Genomic DNA, 23592 nt, shown 5'->3' with positions numbered 1-23592 from the left:
CTTGCTACAACAGCTTGGCTCACAAGGGGTGGATTAGCACACGTTGTGTTCCCAATCTGGAGCAGTGTAGTTGCATGAATTTCTGGCAGCTTTCCAAACTGGGCTCAGGGCGTGTAAGGACTGTAGGCCTTTGCAGTGGTGGTAGGGGATGGTGAGGATCTTCTGCTTACTTTTCCCTTACAATGGGAATTCCTTCCTGTCTTTGGGCTGGTTTGGCGAGACGGTGCTGCAGAGGTCAGATGCCTTTACACTGCCTTCTTGGATTTCCAGTCACCACAGATGCATCTCCACTCCCCTGTGGCATTCCGCTTTTCTTTCTTCAACACTTCAGTCAAATCTTAGCTATTTATTTTTTTACCTTTGTTCGTTCTTGTGGAGGCGATAAGCACCAGGTGTTTCTAGTCGGCCATCTTGCTCTGCCAAGCTCTTTTTTTTTTTGAGACAGGATCTTAGTTCTGTCACCCAGGCCGGAGAGCAGTGGTACGATTATAGCTAACTGCAACTTTGAACTCCTGGGCTCAATCTTTTAACAACCAGCTATCCCAGGAACTAACAGAGTGAGAACTCACTCACCTTCCCCCTCCTGAAGGGCATTAGTCTCTTCATGAGAGATCCGCCCTCATGACCCAGACACCTCCCATTATGACCCACCTCCGACATCGGGGATCAAATTTCAACATGATGTCTGGGAGTACAAACATTCAAACTACAGCACCTGTGATCACCACAGCTGTTGAACATAGTATTATAAGTACTAGCTAGTACATACAGTAAGGTAAGAAACATACAGAATGGAAAGGAAAACTTGAAATAATCATATATATTTGATATGATTTTATGTGAAAAAGTGCAATAGAATCTGTAGAAAATACTGAAAATAACTAAGGGAATTCGATGGCTACAATGTCAGTATTGTATTGATTGATTGATAGATGCAAAGTCTTGCTCTGTTGCCCAGGCTGGAGTGGAGTGACACAGTCACAGCTTACTGTAGCCTTGGCCTTCCCATGTTCAAGCAGTCCTTTCACCTCAGCCTCCTGAGTAGCTGGGACTACAGGTGTGCACCACCATGCCTAGCTAATTTTTAATTATTTTTATAGAGTCAGGATTTCGCCATGTTGCCCAGGCTGGTCTCAAGCAGTCCTCCCACCTCAACCTCCCAAAGTGCTGGGATTACAGGCATGAGCCACTGCACTTAGTCAAAACGTCAGTATTTTAAAAGCACATTGTTTTTCTCTATGTTTGCAAAGAAGAATTACAAAATGAATAAAACAATGCTATTTATAGTAGTATCAAAAGTATCAAATGCTAAGGAATGAAATAAAAAATATAAGACATTCATGTTGAAAACTACAAAAATATTGAAAAAATTAAAATCTAAACAAATGGAAAGATTTACTATGTTTACAAATTGAAAGACTATCATAAAGATGCCAGTTCTCCCCAAGTTAATCTAATGATTTAATGCAATCCTGATAAAAATCCAGCAGGCCTTTTTTGGGTATGGAAATTGAACAGCTAATTATGACATTCATATGAAAATGCAAAAGGTTACAAAGAACATGATAATCTGGAAGATTATCTCAACTAGAGGACTTATGCTGCCAGATATCAAGATTTATTATAAATTAAGACTGTGATTTGGGGTGAAAGACAGACTACTGAAACAGAATAGAGGAGCCAGAAATAGACCCTGGAGCCACACCTGTGGGCTAACTCTGGCTCACTGATGTCTTTCCAAAAGTTGCTCTGCCAATCAGCAGGTTGTTACTAGAAACTAGCTCCAACCCAAGTGCCCTGGGAAGTTGTGCCATCACCAGCAGGCTGCATGTTCTTGTGGAAGCCATTCTCTTTCCCACAGATTCTGGATCTTAGCCTTGAAGGGAAAGGGGTTCTTTTAAGTTCTCAGTTTCTTGCTTGTCCACTCCGTGGACATATATCATCCACTAGTGCAGTGGAGAAATGATGCCCTTTACAATAAGTGATGCTATGCCAATTGAAATTGAAAATGATTACCTATCCAATAAATGATACTGGACCAATACTGAAAGCAATGAATATTGATTCCTGCCTCGTAGAATATACTCCAAACTCAATTCCAAGTAGATGGTAGATCTGAATGTGAAATGTAAAAATAATTCACCTTGAAGAAAGCATAGGAAACTGTTCTTCTTGACATTGGTGTATACTAGATTTTTTATAAAGATACAAAAAGCACTAACCATAAAGGAAAAGATGGGTAAGTTATACTTTATTAGAATGAAAATTTTCTTGTTCAGAAGATCATTAAGTAGAGGGAAAAGGAAGTCACAATGAGTTATTTTACAAAAGGCTTGTATTCAGAGCATATAAAGAATGGCTAGAAGTCAAAAATTAAAAGATAATCTACAATAAACATACGTGTGCATGTATTCACAATAGCAAAGACTTGGAATCAACCCAAATGTCCATCAGTGACAGATTGGATTAAGAAAATGTGGCACATATACACCATGGAATACTATGCAGCCATAAAAAAGGATGAGTTTGTGTCCTTTGTAGGGACATGGATGCAGCTGGAAACCATCATTCTTAGCAAACTATCACAAGAACTGAAAACCAAACACCGCATGTTCTCACTCATAGGTGGGAACTGAACAATGAGATCACTTGGACTCAGGAAGGGGAACATCACACACCGGGGCCTATCATGGGGAGGGGGGAGGGGGGAGGGATTGCATTGGGAGTTATACCTGATGTAAATGATGAGTTGATGGGTGCAGCACACCAACATGGCACAAGTATACATATGTAACAAACCTGCACGTTATGCACATGTACCCTACAACTTAAAGTATAATAATAATAAATAAATTAAAAAAAAAAAAGATAATCTAATAGAAGAGCAGGCAAAAGGCTTGAGTAGACTCCTGAAAAAACACATATCCTGGTGGCTCAAAAACATATGGAGGGTGCTTAATCTCAGTCATCAGGGAAATGCATATTAAAACTATAGTGAGCTACCACCAGATGGCCACTTTATCGACTAAGAATTAAACCACTATACCAAGTGCTAATGAGAATGTTGATTGGTTGTTACTCCCAGACATTACTGATGGTGGGGAAAATGTTATTAGCACTTTGGAAAACTCCTTGGCACTATATACTAAAGCTGAATATATACATACCTTATAATTTAACAATTCTACTCATAAATATGAACCCAACAGCAAAATACCTATGAAATGTTAGTATCAGCTTTGTTCATAATAGCCTCAAAATGGAAAAAGTGAAAATGTTCATCAGCAGCAGAATGGGCAAATATGTGGTATATTCATACAACTGAATGTGATATAGAAAGGAAAATGAGTTAGTTATTGCTACATACAATACGATGACCCATCACAGACATATTATTGAAAAAAGAAGCCAGATATGAGAATTAGTGTTATTATGATTTTGTATACAAAAAGGACAGAATCAGGCAAAACTGAATCAGGTGATATTTTTCAGATTAGTGGTTATTGACTGGGAGCAGTAACTTGTGCCTGTAATCTCAGCACTTTGGGAGGTTGAGGCAGGAGAATCACTTGAGGCCAGGAATTTGAGAACAACCTGGGTAACATAGCGAGATCTTGTCTCTACAAAAAATTTAAAAATTAGCATGGTGGTGTGTGCCTGTAGTCTTAGCTACTCAGGTGGGTAAGGTGGGAGGATTGCTTGAGCCCAGGAGTTCCAGGCTGCAGTGAGCTATGACTGTGCCATTACACTTTAGCATGGGTGACAGAGTGAGAACCTGTCTCAAAAAAACCTTTTTAAGGGTGTGTGCATTGTGTTGATGACTGGAGGAGGTACTGGTGGCTTTTAGGATACTGCTACTGTTTTATTTATCTAAGTGGTGGGCAGACAGGTATGTATACTCTTTAAAAATTTATTTAGCTAGTGGGGTGCAGTGGCTCATGCCTGTAATCCTAGCACTTTGGGAGGCCAAGGTGGGTGGGTCACTTGAGGTCAGGAGTTTGAGATCAGCCTGGCCAACATGGTGAAACTCTGTCTCTACTAAAAACACAAAAATTAGTTGGGTGTTGTGGTGGCCACCTGTAATCCTAGCTAGTTGGGAGGCTGGGGCAGGAGAATCACTTAAAACCTGGGTTGCAGTGAGCCGGTATTGCACCACTGCACTCCAGACTGGGCAACAGAGCAAGGCTCTGTCTCAAAAAACTGTTTTTTTATTTAGCTGTACACTAATGATTTTCACACTTACGGATGTTACATATTAATAAAACGTTTATTTTAAAAAGTAAAACAACTTTGTAAAAAAGTTGATAAAAGTATAAAACTAAACAATATGGAAAAATCTGAAAAATATATTAAACAAAAGAACACAAATAAAAGTTTACATTCTGTATTGATTCCATTTATTTGAAGTTCAAGAATAAGCAACACTACAAATCTATGGTGATAGAAACCAGAACAGTAGTTGCTTCTTGGAAAGGGTTGACTGGAAAGAAGTATGAGGAAACTTTCAGGGTGATTAAAAAGTTCTGTATCTGGATGAAATGTGGGTTATTACATTTGTCAAAGCTCATTGTACTGTATGTTCATGATCAGTATTTTTTACTATATGTAAATTATGCATCAATGAACTGGATTAAAGGTTTAAAAATAAAAAATCAAGTCACAGATAAAAACATTTTTGCAGTGATACAACAAAAATAAGCAATCAGAATATAAAAGATGTCTTATAAACCAGTAAGAATAAATAATAGGTGAGTACCAGATATGGTGGCTCATGCTTGTAATCCTCAGTGGAGGCTGAGGTGGGAGGATCATTTGAGGCCAGGAGTTCAAGACCAGCCTAATCAACGAGTGAAAGACCCTGTCTCTACGAAAAAAGAGAAGAGAGAAAAGAAAAAATTAGGTGGGTGTGGTGGTGCATGCCTGTAGTTCTGGCTACTCAGGAGGCAGCCTGTGTGACAGAATGAGATCCTGTTAGGAAGGAAAGAAGGAAGGGAAGGAGGGAGCGAGAGAAGAAAAGAAAAAAAAGAAAGAAAAAGAGTTATTCATAGAATAGCAAGTTAAAATCAGAATGATGAATGGTTTTATACATATCAGTTTGAGAAAATTGAAATGTCTCACATATTCAGATATTGGCACAGATATGTTACCATTGGAATGCTTATATGCTGGTTGTATCTTGTGAAGTTAAATGTGCATGTCCTATGACCTAGCCATTTAATTCTTAAGTACATACCTTAGATAAATGTTTTTCAAGCTATCTTTATCAAATCATTAGGAGATTATTATGGTTATATTTAGTGGCTCACTTTTCTGTATGAATAAAAAAGAATAGAATAATAAATATCTAAATATATTGCTATAACAATTATCCTATCAAGAGAGAGAAATCACTAATTTGAATAGAGAATATTTAATATAAATAATTGTTAACTAGTAAAAAGTGGTTAACTGCTAAAAGGGCTAAAGGAAGACTCAAAGGAATAGCAAATGCAGAAATCAGCTACTGCCTGTAGGGCTGAGAGGGAGTGGAGAAGCAAGAAACTAAGAACTTAACCCGTATCTTTCTAGCCTAAGATTCAGAATTTATGGGAAAGAGCATGGATTCCATAGGAATGTGTAGGCTGCTGGTGGCGGTGAAACTTGTCAGAGGGCATGCGTTGGAGCTGGTCTATAGGAGCAACCTGGATGGTAGATAAACTTGTGGAAAGGCATGAATGAGCCAGAGCAGATTCATAGGTGTGGCTCTCCAGGTGGTAGAGAAACTTGCCAGAGAATAAGGGCCACAGCTAGTGTGTGCAGGTGGCTAAGATAAGCACTGCTGGGCCTCCAGTGTTACAAGTCCCCTGGGTAGAGTGCTTACAGTTAAACAGTAGCACACCAAATCCCTTCAGCACGCTCTCTTAAAGCCCAACTCCCCGTGAGCTGGCGAAAGAAAAATGTTTGTAGGGTTGTATTAGTCTCTTTTCAAGAGAAGGATTTTGTGTGTGTGTGCTCTGGAATATTTGTTTCTATGGAAAACCCAGACTAATACATCTATATATAAATAAAAGATATTACGGAGGCTGAGAAGTCCCAAGATGGGCAGTCAGCAGACTATAGACCCAGGAGAGCTTACGGTGTAAGTTCTAGTCCAAGCCCAAAGGGCAGAAGACCAGTGTTCCAGCTCAGAGAGAATGGCAGGCGGAGCAAATTCTCTCTTACTCTGCCTTTTTGTTCTATTCAGGCTTTCAGAAGATCAGATGTGGGCCACCCACATTGGGGAGGGCCATCTGCTTTATTCAGTCTATTGATTCCAGTGTTAATCTCATCCAGAAACACCCTCACAGGCACATCCAGAATAGTGTTTAATCAAATATCTGGGCATCCTGTGGCCCCAGTCAAGTTGACACATAATAGTAACCATCACAGGCTCCAACTCCGGTATTACTAACCAGGGCAAAGAAGGGTGAGTTTAGTGCTGAGGGGCAATAAATTGGTAACCGGCACAATTGCATGTAGCATCATTAAGTTTTTTCTCTTCATGAGATTTGCTTCAATTTTATGTGAATGGGGTTATGATCTAAAACATATTTCTAAGTCTGGGCCATGGTAAGAAAAAAATACACAAAAGCGGATCTGGAGAAACTTCTACACATGTACACATGAAGACATCCACAGAATTGTTTGTAGTAGCAAAAGATTGGTAATGTCTTACATGTCTACCAACAAGACAAAGTTGGAGAAATACAGATGCTCCTTGACTTACAGTGGAGTTATGTCCTGGTAAACCCATCGTAAATTGAAAATATCATTAAGTAAAAAGTGCATTTAACTGATAAAGATCAAACCTGTAATCCTAGCACTTTGGCACACTGAGGCGAGAGAGGATCACTTGAGGCCAGGAGTTTGCAACCAGCCTGGGCAACATAGTGAGACCCTGTTTCTACAAAAAATAAACAAGAATTAGGTGTAGTGGAGCATGTCTGTAGTCCCAGCTACTCAAGAGGCTGAGACGGGAGGATTGCTTGAACTCAGAAGTTTGAGGCTGCAGTGAGCTGTGATCATCACTGCCTCCAAGCCTGGGTGACAGAGTGAGACCTTGTCTTAAAAAGAAAGAACACACACACACACAAAAAAAAAAAAAAAGAAAAAAAAGAAAATGCATTTAATACCTCAATAAATATATTTTAAAGTTGAAAAATCATTTAAGTTGAACCACCTTAAGTTCCAATGCTTCTTGACTTATGATGGGGTTATGTGTTGATAAACCCATCATGAAGTTGAAAAATTTTAAGTAAAACCACCTTAAGTCAGGGACCATCTCTGAATCATGGGATATATTTTACAATGAAATAGTATTCAAAATGAAATGAATGAACTGTAGCTCACATATTAATATAAACAGACCTCATAAACATAACAACATCAATCAAAAACTAAGTGTGCAGAATGCTCACTATATGAAGCTATTTCTATGAAGTGTAAAAGCATGCGAAAGAATACTGTGTGTATGCATGAAGGCTATACTATGTAATGAAAGTAGAAATAAACAATGCATAAGAATAATAAATACCAAGTGCAATGTATCTGGGTAGGGGGTACGAAATGTATGGGCACTGTTTCTTTTCTTAGTTGTGGAGTGAGTACATGGCCTTATTATAATACTAATATTTCATACTTTTTCTTTCCCAAATACTTCATGATATATTTTAAAATAAAACTTTCTGTTTTGGAATAATTTTAGACTTTTAGAAGAGTTGCAAGATAGTATATAGTTCCTGAATATCCTTGTTCATTCAGCTTGCCTTAAATGTTTCCATAACCATGATATAGATAGTACATAGTTCCTGAATATCCTTGTTTATTCAACTTCCCTTAAATGTTATATTTTTCCATAACCATGATAAAATTATTAAAAGGAAGAAATTAATATTTGTAAGTTATTATTATTGGGACAGGGGGTAGCCCTGTCACCCAGGCTGGAGTTCAGTGGAGCAATCTCAGCTCACTTCATCCTTTGCCTCCCAGGCTCAAGCCATCCTTCCATCTCAAGACTCCTGAGTAGCTGGGACTACAGGCACATGCCACCATGCCAGACTTTTTTTTTTTTTGGTAGAGACTGGGTTTCATCATGTTGTCCAGGTTTGTACTGAGCTCCTGGTGTCAAATGATCTCCCTGCTTTGGCCTCCTAAAGCGTTGAGATTTACAGGCATAAGCCACCACACCTGGCCTGGTGGAATATTAGGAACTTAACCATAGACTTTGTTTGAATTTGCTCACTGCTGTTTCTTTTCTGTTCTATAATCCAGTCCAGGATGATAGATTTTTGAAGAGGCGTTAAAACTGGATATAAAATGCCTTTTCTCTTTCAGTTTTATTTATCTTAAAGAATTATATTTCAAAAGTCAATTTTTTTTTAGTTTCTTGTTTCTGCTGGAATATATTTTCATATTTTAAAATAACTTGCTTATATTTCTATTTCTTACTTTTTTCATTTTTATTTTATTTTATTGCAGGTGTGTACCACCATGCCCAGTTAATTTTTGTATTTTTAGTGGAGACGGAGTTTCACCACTTTGGCCAGGATGGTCTCGATCTCTTGACCTTGTGATCTGCCGGCCTTGGCCTCACAAAGTGCTGGGATTACAGGTGTGAGCCACTGTGCCCGGCCTCATTTTATTTTTATATATTCACTCTGCAGTATAAATCAGGACTTCTGCTCTATTACTATTTCCTATTCCAAACATACTTCTCCTTTCATTCTTCCAATATATTTACCTTTTTTGGTTAATTTAGTATTTGGCTTATGATTAATTCATAACTTAGCTATATAGCATCTTATGATTATATCTTGTATTACTTTTTGTTTTCTTTGGAATTAATATTTAACTTATTTTTTCATTTATCTAGTTTTTCATGTACCTATCAATTTCTCCCCAAATTCTTTGCTGGAAATGAAACTGTTAGACCATTCAGATGTTTTGGATTTTGGTTTTTGTACCTCACTTCATAATCATGAAATTGACCTTTGTCTCTTTTCATGTTGGACCCTCTCTATTTCCTAGGTCCTATTCTAAACTTTTTCTTGGTCAGTTTTCTAATTTTTGTCCTCTGGGAAATCCCCTGGGAGTTTCCTAAGAAAAAAATGTCACGGAAGGCATTTTTTTTTTTTTTTTGAGTGTTTGAATACCTGAAAGATCTTTATTTTGCTCTCATGCTTTATTGATAATTTCAGTGGGTGTGGACTCCTAGGTTGGGAATTATTTATCCTACATTTCAAGGCATTGCTTCATTTGCGTTGCGTTTTTTTTTTTTTTTTTGAGATGGAGTCTCGCTCTGTTGCCCAGGCTGGAGTGCAGTGGCCGGATCTCAGCTCACTGCAAGCTCCGCCTCCCGGGTTTACGCCATTCTCCTGCCTCAGCCTCCCGAGTAGCTGGGACTACAGGCGCCCGCCACCTCGCCTGGCTAGTTTTTTTTGTATTTTTTAGTAGAGACAGGGTTTCACCGTATTAAGCCAGGATGGTCTCGATCTCCTGACCTCGTGATCCGCCCGTCTCAGCCTCCCAAAGTACCGGGATTACAGGCTTGAGCCACCGTGCCCGGCCTGCATTGCATTATTAAGATGGCATTCTGATTTTTGATCCTTTTATTACCTGGAAGCTTTTTAGACTGTTTTTATTTGCAGGATTCTGACACTTTACTGTGATATACTTTTGGGTATGTCAAAAGACAAAATTACAACAGATTTACTTATAGATCTCTTTGGCCTTTATTTGTGAGTCATGAGCTGGGGTAGCCTTCGTTCTACAGAATAGAGTGAGAGCTCCCACTAGGCAGTAGCAGAATGTGCATTTTGTAAAGTCGGAACAGAGAAATGGAAAAATAGAAAAAACGCTTGACTGGTTAATGTTAGCTTACTTTTTTGTAAGGGTTAAAGCAGAGAGGACTTTCATTAAACACTGACTCAGGTAGCCTGGAATCTCTTGTGTTCAGCAAAAACTGGTCTTTTTTTTAGATCTGTCTGCTTCATTCAAGTTTCAGTTTGATTATGTGGCACTTAACATGAGTAACTTCATTTTGATTTGGTTGATCTGTTGCACCTCCTAGTGCAAGAGCTCAGTCCAAAACAATGGCCTTTCATAATTTCGTCTAACAGATATGTATTATTTTTCCCCTTACTATTTTTTTGTGCTGAGTACTCAGTCTGGAAGCTAATGTTTTTCCATTCTCAGTTTTTTTTTTTTCATTGTTTTTAGGATTATTTTCTCCCTTAATGTTTTTTTCTGTTCTTGTAACTCTTTTTTTTTTTTTTTTTTTGAGACAATCTTGCTGTCACCCAGGCTGGAGTGCAATGGTGTGATCTCGGCTCACTGCCACCTCTGCCTTCTAGGTTCAAGTGATTCTCCTGCCTCAGCCTCCCAAGTAGCTGGGATTACAGGTGCCTGCCAACATGCCTACCTAATTTTTGTATTTTTAGTAGAGATGGGGTTTCCACCATGTTGTCCAGTCTGGTCTCAAACTCCTGACCTTGGGTGATCTGCCCGCTTGGCCTCCGAGCGTGCTGGGATTACAGGTGTGAGCCACCATGCCCGGCCTCTTGTAACTTCTGTTACTTGAATGGTGCCTCTCCTATCTAGGCTGAGTCTGTAATTGTCATTTTTTCCTAATCTTTTCTTTGTTTTTATCTTTTTATTCTTTGTTCTGGTATATATAGGTAATATCTTCCAAGGCTTCTATTGGATTTTTGTTTCTTTCTTTTATTTTCATTTCTTTTCTTTCTTCTTTATTTCTTTGAGATGGGATCTGACCTGTGCCCCAGGCTGGAGTGCAGTGACATGATCACAGCTCACTGCAGCTGTTACAGGAAAGGGGTCCCAATCCAGACCCCAAGAGAGGATTCTTGGATCTTGTGCAAGAAAGAATTCAGGGCGAGTCCATAGACTCGCCCTCAAGTGAAAGCAAGTTTATTAGGAAAGTAAAGGAATAAAAGAATGGCTACTCCACAGACTAAGCAGCCCAGAGAGCTGCTGGCATTTTTATGGTTATTTCTTGATGATATGCCAAACAAGGGGTGGATTATTCATGCCTCCTCTTTTTAGACCATATAGGGTAACTTCCTGACATTGCCATGGCGTTTGTAAACTATCATGGCACTGGTGAGAGTGTAGCAGTGAGGACAACCAAAAGTCACTCTTGTGACCTGTATTTTGTACCAACTTCCTGTCTCATCCTGTGACTTAGAATGCCTTAACTGTCTGGGAATGTAGCTCAGTAGATTTCAGCCTTATTTTACCCAGCTGCTATTTAAGATGGAGTTGTTCTGGTTCACATGCCTCTGACACAGTCTCAACCTCCCAGGCTCAAGCCATTTGCCCAACTCAGCCTCCTAAGTAGCTGGGACAGCAGGCATGAGCCACCATGCCAGCTAATTGATTTTTTTTTTTTTTTTGTGTGGAGACAGTGTTCCCCCTGTGTTGCACAGGCTAGTCCTGAACTCCTGGGTTCAAGTGATCCTCCCACTGTGGCTTCCTAAAGTGCTGGGATTATAGGCGTGAGCCATTGCACCTGGCCATATTTTCGTTTTCTAAGAGCGTTTTCTCACTATCTAAATGTTATAACTTCTTTTTCTTGCTTTATGGATGTAAGTCTACTTTTTCTCTTTGGGACTATTTTTTTTTTCCACTTGCTGGATTCTTTCTCCTCTGAGTCTCCTTTTTCTGTCTTCCTCAAATCTTTCTGTTTTGACTTTTGTGCTTTGTGCTAAAGGCTTTGTTTAAATGGCTGCTGAGCGTTAGTTTTGCAAGTTTGAGGCTGAGAAGAGGGCTTTATACTAGTACTTGATTAGCTAGCTACCTTGACATTTTCATTTCATTTGAAGTTTTTGCCTCACTCCCAGCCCAACTGCTACTATCCTTGTCTTTTTCTCTTTACCTAGTTATCTTGACTAATCCTTCAGTATTACGCATGGAGGTAGAAGCCTCTGCCATTGTCCTGGCTGCCCAATAGGAATAGGGGTTGGAATCTGTTTTCAGATTGGTGTCCATCCCTGATACTCAGCAAAACCTAGGTCCCTGAACCTTGAGCCTGACTTGTCCAAATTCTCTAGGAGTGATTATTCTCTTTTCAGATTGGTGGTGGACACATGTCTAGCCCTACTTGGTGGGCAGAATAGAGGAAGAACCATAGAGTTCTGATTGTTTTTCTTGAACAGTGTCAACTAGTTCTTTTGTTATCAGACCCATGCCATACCCAGGCCTCCTGAATTGTCTGATGCCTTGAATTCCTAATATTTTCTGGGGTTTTATAATGGGAATTGACTCTTGTTGACTTCTCTGCATGTGGGCTTAGATTTCAGTATTTGTCTTTTGAGTCTTACGCTTCCAAATGTTTTAAGTGCTTCTTGTTTGCTGTCATTTAAATTATTTTGTCCTAGGCAGATGTCTGATACCTACCGCGTATAAACCCTAGCTGGGCTGGCTCTGGTGATACATAATGTTATAGTTCCTCTGTCTGCCTACAAGGAGTGCATGTTGGCTTGGGGTGATAGGTGAATATAAATATGAAGACATTTTTATATTTGAACATGTTAGATAGAAGTCAAGTGCAGTGTATTATAGATACTACACTGAGGGTCTGAGCTGTTGGCTTCACTGGGACAGGAAGGGAGAGGGGAGAAGAGCAGGGAAGATTTTAGAAATTATTTGGTATTGAACTGCCTTGAAAGAGAAGTTTACCATGTCTTAGAGGTTGATGGTGTTTGGAGTAGTTAGAAATTGCTTGTGGTGGCAGTCAGGTGCCCTCAGACCATTGCATGATGTTTGTTGGTTATTTAATGTCATTTTCCCTGTCCTCATTAGTGTTAGAATCTCTTTGTTTCAAGAGCCTATTCAAATAGGTACCTTGTCTTCATTACATCACCTCTAAGCCAGGATTCTTCTTAATAGGCACTTCCTGGGCTCATTCTCTAGCTTAAGTATTGCTAGCTTAAACATCCTCTTAAATATTGATATATTATTTGTTTTTTTAAAATAAATGCTTTGTGCTGGAAGACTGGTACCAGTGATCCAAACTGCATCAGTTTGTTGGTTTGTTCTCCATATAGCTCCCTGAAGCCATCTTTCTCATGTCCTAGCTTAATCTAGACTTGAGTTTTGTATCATGCTTTGACTTTGACACTTGCATGTACTTCTGCTATAGATTTTTTGCTTGATTCCAGCTTCCAGTTTACCTGGAGCATTTCTACCTTCTACCTCTTCTTTCTTGTTCTCTTAGTGTGATTTGACTTAGCTGCCCATTCCTGTGCTGCCTGTAGCAGTAACATTGATGTTGGCTCTTTTGTAAGAACATTTCTACCATCAAGCTGGAGAGTGTAAATCTGACTTTTTTCTGAATCATAGATAGTTTCACACGTATTTGATAGCAGATTTCTCTTTTAAAGTGTATCGAACACATTATTCCTTAGATTAGCCAAAGTTTTAAGAATAACAGAATCTAGGTGTGGCATGGTGGCTCACGCCTGTAATCCCAAAGAAGCCAGTCAAAGCTCACCAGAACCAGATGGCGACAAAAGCGATCTCTAGTTGTCCTCATTTCTCATTATACACTAATTATAATGCATTAGCATGTTAAACAACACTCCCACCAGTGTGCCATGACAGTTTATAAAGGCCATGGTGGGCCGGGCACAGTGGCTCATGCCTGTAATCCCAGCACTTTGGGAAGTCAGGGCAGGTGGATCACTTGAGGTCAGGAGTTTTGAGACCAGTCTGGCCCACATGGCGAAACCCCGTCTCTACTAAAAATACAAAAATTAGCCAGGCATGGTGGCGCACGCCTGTAATCCCAGTTACTCAGGGGGCTGAGGCAGGAGAATTGCTTGAGCCTGGGAGGTGGAGATTGCGGTGACCTGAGATTGCACCACTGCACTCCAACTTGGGTGACAGAGCGAGACTCCGTCTTAAAATAAAAAACAACAACAAAAAACGCCGTGGCAACATCTAGAAGTTACAGTATATGTCTGAAAGGGGGAGAAAGCCTCAGTTCAAGAACTCCCCACCCCTTTCCCAAAAAACTCATGAATAATCCACTCCTTGTTTAGCATATAATCAAGAAATAACCATAAGTATACTCAGGCAGCCCATGCCGCTGCTCTGTCTATACAGTAATCATTCTTTTATTCCTTTATTTTTAAAATAAACTTGCTTTCACTTTACTCTGTTGGCTCACTCTTAAATTCCTTCCTGTGTGAAGCCAAGAACCCACATGTCCTCCCAGCTAAACCCCAATTTTGGGGTTCACCCTGTGACAAGTAGGAGTGATCACATCTCATTTTTTATCAGTGGGGTCTTTGTGACCTGTACATTGTGAAATCAGTCCTGCCAAATTCCTGTCTCACACTTATAAGTGAGAACATGTGTATTTGGTTTTCTGTTCCTGTGTTAATTTGTTTAGGATAATAGCCTCCAGCTGCATCCATGTTGCTACAAAGGATATGATTTCATTATTATTATTGTTATTATTATTATTATTATTATTATACTTTAAGTTCTAGGGTACATGTGCATAATGTGCAGGTTTATTACATATGTATACTTGTGCCATGTTGGTGTGCTGCACCCATCAACTCGTCAGCACCCATCAACTCGTCATTTACATCAGGTATAACTCCCAATGCAATCCCTCCCCCCTCCCCCCTCCCCATAATAGGCCCCGGTGTGTGATGTTCCCCTTCCCGAGTCCAAGTGATCTCATTGTTCAGTTCCCACCTATGAGTGAGAACATGCGGTGTTTGGTTTTCTGTTCTTGTGATAGTTTGCTGAGAATGATGGTTTCCAGCTGCATCCATGTCCCTACAAAGGCACAAACTCATCCTTTTTTATGGCTGCATAGTATTCCATGGTGTATATATGCCACATTTTCTTAATCTAGTCTGTCAGTGATGGACATTTGGGTTGATTCCAAGTCTTTGCTATTGTGAATAGTGCCGCAATGAACATACGTGTGCATGTGTCTTTATAGCAGCATGATTTATAATCATTTGGGTATATACCCAGTAATGGGATGGCTGGGTCATATGGTACTTCTAGATCCTTGAGGAATCGCCATACTGTTTTCCATAATGGTTGAACTAGTTTATAGTCCCACCAACAGTGTAAAAGTATTCCTATTTCTCCACATCCTCTCCAGCACCTGTTGTTTCCTGACTTTTTAATGATCACCATTCTAACTGGTGTGAGATGGTATCTCATTGTGGTTTTGATTTGCATTTCTCTGATGGCCAGTGATGACGAGCATTTTTTCATGTGTCTGTTGGCTGTATGAATGTCTTCTTTTGAGAAATGTCTGTTCATATCCCTTGCCCACTTTTTGATGGGGTTGTTTGTTTTTTCTTGTAAATTTGTTTGAGTTCTTTGTAGGTTCTGGTTATTAGCCCTTTGTCAGATGAGTAGATTGCAAACATTTTCTCCCATTCTGTAGGTTGGCTGTTCACTCTGATGGTAGTTTCTTTTGCTGTGCAGAAGCTCTTTAGTTTAATTAGATCCCATTTGTCAATTTTGGCTTTTGCTGCCGTTGCTTTTGGTGTTTTAGACATGAAGTCTTTGCCCATGCCTATCTCCTGAATGGTACTACCTAGGTTTTCCTCTAGGGTTTTTATGGTATTAGGTCTAACATTTAAGTCTCTAATCCATCTTGAATTAATTTTCGTATAAGGAGTAAGGAAAGGATCCAGTTTCAGCTTTCTACTTATGGCTAGCCAATTTTCCCAGCACCATTTATTAAATAGGGAATCCTTTCCCCATTTCTTGTTTCTCTCAGGTTTATCAAAGATCAGATGGCTGTAGATGTGTGGTATTATTTCTGAGGACTCTGTTCTGTTCCATTGGTCTATATCTCTGTTTTGGTACCAGTACCATGCTGTTTTGGTTACTGTAGCCTTGTAGTATAGTTTGAAGTCAGGTAGCGTGATGCCTCCAGCTTTGTTCTTTTGATTTAGGATTGTCTTGGAGATGCGGGCTCTTTTTTGGTTCCATATGAACTTTAAAGCAGTTTTTTCCAATTCTGTGAAGAAACTCATTGGTAGCTTGATGGGGATGGCATTGAATGTATAAATTACCTTGGGCAGTATGGCCATTTTCACGATATTGATTCTTCCTATCCATGAGCATGGTATGTTCTTCCATTTGTTTGTGTCCTCTTTTATTTCACTGAGCAGTGGTTTGTAGTTCTCCTTGAAGAGGTCCTTTATATCCCTTGTAAGTTGGATTCCTAGGTATTTTACTGTCTTTGAAGCAATTGTGAATGGAAGTTCATTCATGATTTGGCTCTCTGTTTGTCTGTTACTGGTGTATACGAATGCTTGTGATTTTTGCACATTAATTTTGTATCCTGAGACTTTGCTGAAGTTGCTTATCAGCTTAAGGAGATTTTGGGCTGAGACAATGGGGTTTTCTAAATATACAATCATGTCATCTGCAAACAGGGACAATTTGACTTCTTCTTTTCCTAACTGAATACCCTTGATTTCTTTCTCTTGCCTGATTGCCCTAGCCACAACTTCCAACATTATGTTGAATAGGAGTGGTGAGAGAGGGCATCCCTGTCTTGTGCCAGTTTTCAAAGGGAATTTTTCCAGTTTTTGCCCATTCAGTATGATATTGGCTGTGGGTTTGTCATAAATAGCTCTTATTATTTTGAGGTACATTCCATCAATACCAAATTTATTGAGCGTTTTTAGCATGAAGGGCTGTTGAATTTTGTCAAAAGCTTTTTCTGCATCTATTGAGATAATCATGTGGTTCTTGTCTTTGGTTCTGTTTATATGCTGGATTATGTTTATTGATTTGCAAATGTTGAACCAGCCTTGCATCCCAGGGATGAAGCCCACTTGATCATGGTGGATAAGCTTTTTGATGTGTTGCTGAATCCGGTTTGCCAGTATTTTATTGAGGATTTTTGCATCGATGTTCATCAGGGATATTGGTCTAAAATTCTCTTTTTTTGTTGTGTCTCTGCCAGGTTTTGGTATCAGGATGATGTTGGCCTCATAAAATGAGTTAGGGAGGATTCCCTCTTTTTCTATTGATTGGAATAGTTTCAGAAGGAATGGTGCCAGCTCCTCCTTGTACCTCTGGTAGAATTCAGCTGTGAATCCATCTGGTCCTAGACTTTTTTTCGTTGGTAGGCTATTAATTATTGCCTCAATTTCAGAGCCTGTTATTGGTCTATTCAGGTATTCAACTTCTTCCTGGTTTAGTCTTGGAGGAGTGTAAGTGTCCAGGAAATTATCCATTTCTTCTAGATTTTCTAGTTTATTTGCGTAGAGGTGTTTATAGTATTCTCTGATGGTAGTTTGTATTTCTGTGGGGTCGGTGGTGATATCCCCTTTATCATTTTTTATTGCGTCTATTTGCTTCTCTCTTTTCTTCTTTATTAGTCTTGCTAGCGGTCTGTCAATTTTGTTGATCTTTTCAAAAAACCAACTCCTGGATTCATTGATTTTTTGGAGGGTTTTTTGTGTCTCTATCTCCTTCAGTTCTGCTCTGATCTTAGTTATTTCTTGCCTTCTGCTAGCTTTTGAATGCGTTTGCTCTTGGTTCTCTAGTTCTTTTAATTGTGATGTTAGAGTGTCAATTTTAGATCTTTCCTGCTTTCTCTTGTGGGCATTTAGTGCTATAAATTTCCCTCTATACACTGCTTTAAATGTGTCCCAGAGATTCTGGTATGTTGTATCTTTGTTCTCATTGGTTTCAAAGAACATCTTTATTTCTGCCTTCATTTCGTTATGTACCCAGTAGTCATTCAGGAGCAGGTTGTTCAGTTTCCATGTAGTTGAGTGGTTTTGATTGAGTTTCTTAGTCCTGAGTTCTAGTTTGATTGCACTGTGGTCTGAGAGACAGTTTGTTATAATTTCTGTTCTTGTACATTTGCTGAGGAGTGCTTTACTTCCAAGTATGTGGTCAATTTTGGAATAAGTGTGATGTGGTGCTGAGAAGAATGTATATTCTGTTGATTTGGGTTGGAGAGTTCTATAGATGTCTATTAGGTCTGCTTGCTGCAGAGATGAGTTCAATTCCTGGACATCCTTGTTAACTTTCTGTCTCGTTGATCTGTCTAATGTTGACAGTGGAGTGTTGAAGTCTCCCATTATTATTGTATGGGAGTCTAAGTCTCTTTGTAAGTCTCTAAGGACTTGCTTTATGAATCTGGGTGCTCCTGTATTGGGTGCATATATATTTAGGATAGTTAGCTCTTCCTGTTGAATTGATCCGTTTACCATTATGTAATGGCCTTCTTTGTCTCTTTTGATCTTTGATGGTTTAAAGTCTGTTTTATCAGAGACTAGTATTGCAACCCCTGCTTTTTTTTGTTCTCCATTTGCTTGGTAAATCTTCCTCCATCCCTTTATTTTGAGCCTATGTATGTCTCTGCGTGTGAGATGGGTCTCCTGAATACAGCAGACTGATGGGTCTTGACTCTTTATCCAGTTTGCCAGTCTGTGTCTTTTAATTGGAGCATTTAGTCCATTTACATTTAAGGTTAATATTGTTATGTGTGAACTTGATCCTGCCATTATGATATTAACTGGTTATTTTGCTCGTTAGTTGATGCAGTTTCTTCCTAGCCTAAATGGTCTTTACATTTTGGCATGTTTTTGCAATGGCTGGTACCGGTTGTTCCTTTCTATGTTTAGTGCTTCCTTCAGGGTCTCTTGTAAGGCAGGCCTGGTGGTGACAAAATCTCTAAGTGTTTGCTTATCTGTAAAGGATTTTATTTCTCCTTCACTTATGAAACTTAGTTTGGCTGGATATGAAATTCTGGGTTGAAAATTCTTTTCTTTAAGAATGTTGAATATTGGCCCCCACTCTCTTCTGGCTTGTAGAGTTTCTGCCGAGAGATCTGCTGTTAGTCTGATGGGCTTCCCTTTGTGTGTAACCCGACCTTTCTCTCTGGCTGCCCTTAAGATTTTTTCCTTCATTTCAACTTTGGTGAATCTGGCAATTATGTGTCTTGGAGTTGCTCTTCTCGAGGAGTATCTTTGTGGCGTTCTCTGTATTTCCTGGATTTGAATGTTGGCCTGCCCTACTAGGTTGGGGAAGTTCTCCTGGATGATATCCTGAAGAGTGTTTTCCAACTTGGTTCCATTTTCCCCCTCACTTTCAGGCACCCCAATCAGACGTAGATTTGGTCTTTTTACATAATCCCATACTTCTTGCAGGTTTGTTCATTTCTTTTCCTTCTTTTTTCTTTTGGTTTCTCTTCTCGCTTCATTTCGTTCATTTGATCCTCAATCGCTGATACTCTTTCTTCCAGTTTATTGAGTCGGTTACTGAAGCTTGTGCATTTGTCACGTATTTCTCGTGTCATGGTTTTCATCTCTTTCATTTGGTTTATGAACTTCTCTGCATTAATTACTCTAGCCATCAATTCTTCCACTTTTTTTTTTTCAAGATTTTTAGTTTCTTTGCGCTGGGTACGTAATTCCTCCTTTAGCTCTGAGAAGTTTGATGGACTGAAGCCTTCTTCTCTCATCTCGTCAAAGTCATTCTCCGTCAAACTTTGATCCGTTGCTGGCGATGAGCTGCGCTCCTTTGCCGGGGGAGATGCGCTCTTATTTTTTGAATTTCCAGCTTTTCTGCCCTGCTTTTTCCCCATCTTTGTGGTTTTATCTGCCTCTGGTCTTTGATGATGATGGTGATGTACTGATGGGGTTTTGGTGTAGGTGTCCTTCCTGTTTGATAGTTTTCCTTCTAACAGTCAGGGCCCTCAGCTGTAGATCTGTTGGAGATTGCTTGAGGTCCACTCCAGACCCTGTTTGCCTGGGTGTCAGCAGCAGAGGCTGCAGAAGATAGAATATTGCTGAACAGCGAGTGTACCTGTCTGATTCTTGCTTTGGAGGCTTCCTCTCAGGGGTTTACTCCACCCGGTGAGGTGTGGGGTGTCAGACTGCCCCTAGTGGGGGATGTCTCCCAGTTAGGCTACTCAGGGGTCAGGGACCCACTTGAGCAGGCAGTCTGTCCCTTCTCAGATCTCAACCTTCGTGTTGGGAGATCCACTGCTCTCTTCAAAGCTGTCAGACAGAGTCGTTTGCGTCTGCAGAGGTTTCTGCTGCTTTCGTTGTTGTTTACTGTGCCCTGTCCCCAGAGGTGGAGTCTACAGAGACAGGCAGGTTTCCTTGAGCTGCTGTGAGCTGCACCCAGTTTGAGCTTCCCAGCGGCTTTGTTTACCTACTTAAGCTTCAGCAATGGCGGGTGCCCCTCCCCCAGCCTTGCTGCTGCCTTGCCGCGAGATTGCAGACTGCTGTGCTAGCAATGAGGGAGGCTCTGTGGGCGTGGGACCGCCAGGTGTGGGATATAATCTCCTGGTGTGCCTGTTTGCTTAAAGCGCAGTATTGGGGTGGGAGTTACCTGATTTTCCAGGTGTTGTGTGTCTCAGTTCCCCTGGCTAGGAAAAGGGATTCCCTTTCCCCTTGCGCTTCCCAAGTGAGGCGATGCCTCGCCCTGCTTCAGCTCTGGCTGGTCGGGCTGCAGCAGCTGACCAGCACCGATTGTCCGGCACTCCCTAGTGAGATGAACCCAGTACCTCAGTTGAAAATGCAGAAATCACCGGTCTTCTGTGTTGCTCGCGCTGGGAGTTGAAGACTGGAGCTGTTCCTATTTGGCCATCTTGCTCCGCCCCCTCTTACCCTTTTCAATTATCTTTTTTATCATGCTTTTACATAGTTCTAGCTGGGATTTATTTATTTATTTATTTGCCATTTAGATACACCTTTTAGTAGTAGTTCTTCAGCGCTGGTTTGCTGCACATTGTGTCACTTTCTGCTTATATGAATCTCTTAAATTTGTCATCATTGTTGAGTGATATTTGTCCTCAGTATAGAATTTTAGGTTGATGGGTATTTTCTTTTAGCATTTTAAAGGTTTCATTTAGTTAATATTTGACTTACATAATTTATTTGAAAAGTCACGGTGTTACTGATTTCTCCTAAATGTAATGTGGCTCTACTCAGCTCTTCAGCCTCTCATCTGCTGCTTTTTGTGGGGTTTCTTGGAGCCCTGTATGCCATTTTGGGAATTGGGAAATCTCAGGAGTGGAGATTATATATAAAATTTTGAATTTACTGTAATTCATTTCTTTCTGAGATTTTTGTCCCTAAGGCTCAGTTACTTTGGTAGCGCTCAATGTCAACATTTTTCTCTTATCTCAATGTAACTATCATTTTCTGCTGGTATGCCCTCAGAAAAAAAAGTCAGGTGAATGAGGAGCTCACCTTGATGTGGTTTCCTTCTCTTGGAGATTATAGTGTCTGACGTTCTGTCGATGATAGTTGCTTTCCAATATCCTTACACAGCTGTTTCATGTATTTTGTCCAAAGCAAAGTTTTTGTCAGGACTAGAGCCAGAAGTTGACAAATATATAGTATTATAATTCCAAAAGAGTTTAAAAATATCTTGATCAGTGGCAGAATTATTGAAATTTGCTTATGGCCCTCTAGAGTGACTAATCTTAACAAAATAATGACTCATTTGCAAGTAAAAATTCGGTTTTTAATGTACATTTATTTATTGGTGATTATTATCTTTAAATTTGCAGCTCACAAATGAAGATTCAATATAATTTTAAACTGTACAAATAAATGCAGATGGTTTTTGTGTAAAATTTTCAGTGCAAATAATGGAAAGAGGATTTTGAATGTAGACCTTTTGAATAATTACATTTTTCTATTTTGTGGCTGAATTCTCTTACAAGTTTCTTATTTTTACAAGTGGTTGGCACTTTGTTTCCTGCCTATCATTAGTTATATAACTGGAAAAGGGATCCAGAATTGGGTGAACTCCATATATTTTTATTGATTCAACAAAGGGAAAAAAAAAATCAGTATTTTAAAAAGATTGTGGATTTTGTTTTTGGCTCTTGAATTTACAGTTGGTTGCTTAAATGATCTCTAAAGTGGGTCCTCGTGCAAGTCTTCACAAAGAACCATGGTTTGTTATTAAATTACTTTAAATCATGGAATGGAATGGGAGAGAATTTGTGCTTATCTTCTACCTGTCTCTACTTCCTGTGCAGCTATTAGCCAGGTATTGGATATAAATACATTTTCATTTTTTCCTTTCATCAGTGAGGAATATATGTTAAACCTTGGGAATAAAAAACTTTAATCTTTGAAACTTCTTGTCAAAGGGGTATTTTTTTGTTGGACTGCATTTGATGCTTTTGATCTGGTTTGATTGGTTTGCACCTGGAATCTTGGTAAAGGATTGCTGATTGTTGACTGTCACATGGCCTGATCTGTATAGAGGCTTCATTCTTTTAGGTTCACACTGCTGACACTGTTCTGCAGCTTCTCTGTCAGCACCAATTGTTGTGGTACTGTTGGCTCTTTGGGATAGTATAGCCTCACTTGCATTGAGTGACTGGCAAGGGCATTTCACCATCTAAATAAGAATGCATATTATTTTTATTTTTTTGAAGTGAAAGGAAGTTTATTAGGAAATAGAGGAATGAAAGAATGGCTACTCCACAGGCAGAGCAGCCCTCCTGGTTGACTGTTTTTATGGCTATTTCTTGATTATATGCTAAACAAGGGTAGATTATTTGTGAATTTTCTAGGAAAGGGGTGGGCAATTCCTGGAACTGAGGGTTCCTCCCCTTTTTAAACCATATAGGATAACTTCCTGACATTGCCATGACATTTGTACACTATCATGGCACTGGTGGGCATGTCTTTTAGCATGCGAATGCATTATAATTAGCATATAATGAGCAGTGAGGACAACCAGAGGTCACTTTCATTGCCATCTTGGTTTTGGTGGGTTTTGGCTGGCTTCTTTACTGCAACCTGTTTTTTTATTTTTATTTTTTAAAATTATACTTGAAGTTCTGGGATACATGCGCAGAATTGTTACATAGGTATACACGTGCCATGGTGGTTTGCTGCACCCATCAACCTGTCATCTACGTTAGGTATTTCTCCTAATGCTGTCCCTCCCGTAGTCCTCCACCCACCGACATGCCCTGGTGTGTGATGTTACCCTCCCTATGTCCATGTGTTCTCATTGTTCATCTCCACTTATGAGTGAGAAGATGCAGTGTTTAGTTTTCTGTTCCTGTGTTAGTTTGCTGAGAGTGATGGTTTCCAGCTTCATCTATGTCCCTGCAAAGGGCAGGAACGCATCCTTTTTTATGGCTGCATAGTATTCTATGATGTATATGTGCCACATTTTCTTTATCCAGTTTATCATTGATGGGCATTTGAGTTGATTCCAAGTCTTTGCTATTGTGAATAGTGCTGCAATAAACATATGTATGCATGTGTCTTTATAGTAGAATGATTTATAATCCTTTGGGTATATACTCAGTAATGGAATTGCTAGGTCAAATGGTATTTCTGGTTCTAGATCTTTGAGGAATCACCATACTGTCTTCCACAATGGTTGAACTAATTTATGCTCCCACCAACAGTGTAAAAGTCTTCCTATTTTTCCACATCCACTCCAGCATCTGTTGTTTCCTGACTTTTTAATGATCACCATTCTAACTGGTATGAGATGGTATCTCATTATGGTTTTGATTTGCATGTCTTTAATGACCAGTGATGATGAGCTTTTTTT

The 23592-nt window shown here is 39.6% G+C and overlaps 1 protein-coding gene and 1 pseudogene across 10 annotated transcripts in view; one reads left to right on the top strand and one right to left on the bottom strand.

Moving 5' to 3' along the window:
• LOC108584581 overlaps positions 1-22416 on the bottom strand; it is a 40487-nt pseudogene extending 18071 nt beyond the window's left edge.
• DOCK3 (dedicator of cytokinesis 3) overlaps positions 1-23592 on the top strand; it is a 669732-nt gene that overhangs the window by 101768 nt on the left and 544372 nt on the right. The window lies entirely within an intron of this gene.

The sequence above is a fragment of the Papio anubis genome, chromosome 2, assembly GCF_008728515.1.
Source record: "Papio anubis isolate 15944 chromosome 2, Panubis1.0, whole genome shotgun sequence".
Taxonomy (NCBI): domain Eukaryota; kingdom Metazoa; phylum Chordata; class Mammalia; order Primates; family Cercopithecidae; genus Papio; species Papio anubis.
The sequence above is the reverse complement of the archived record's forward strand: the minus strand, read 5'-3'. Positions and strand labels throughout refer to the sequence as shown.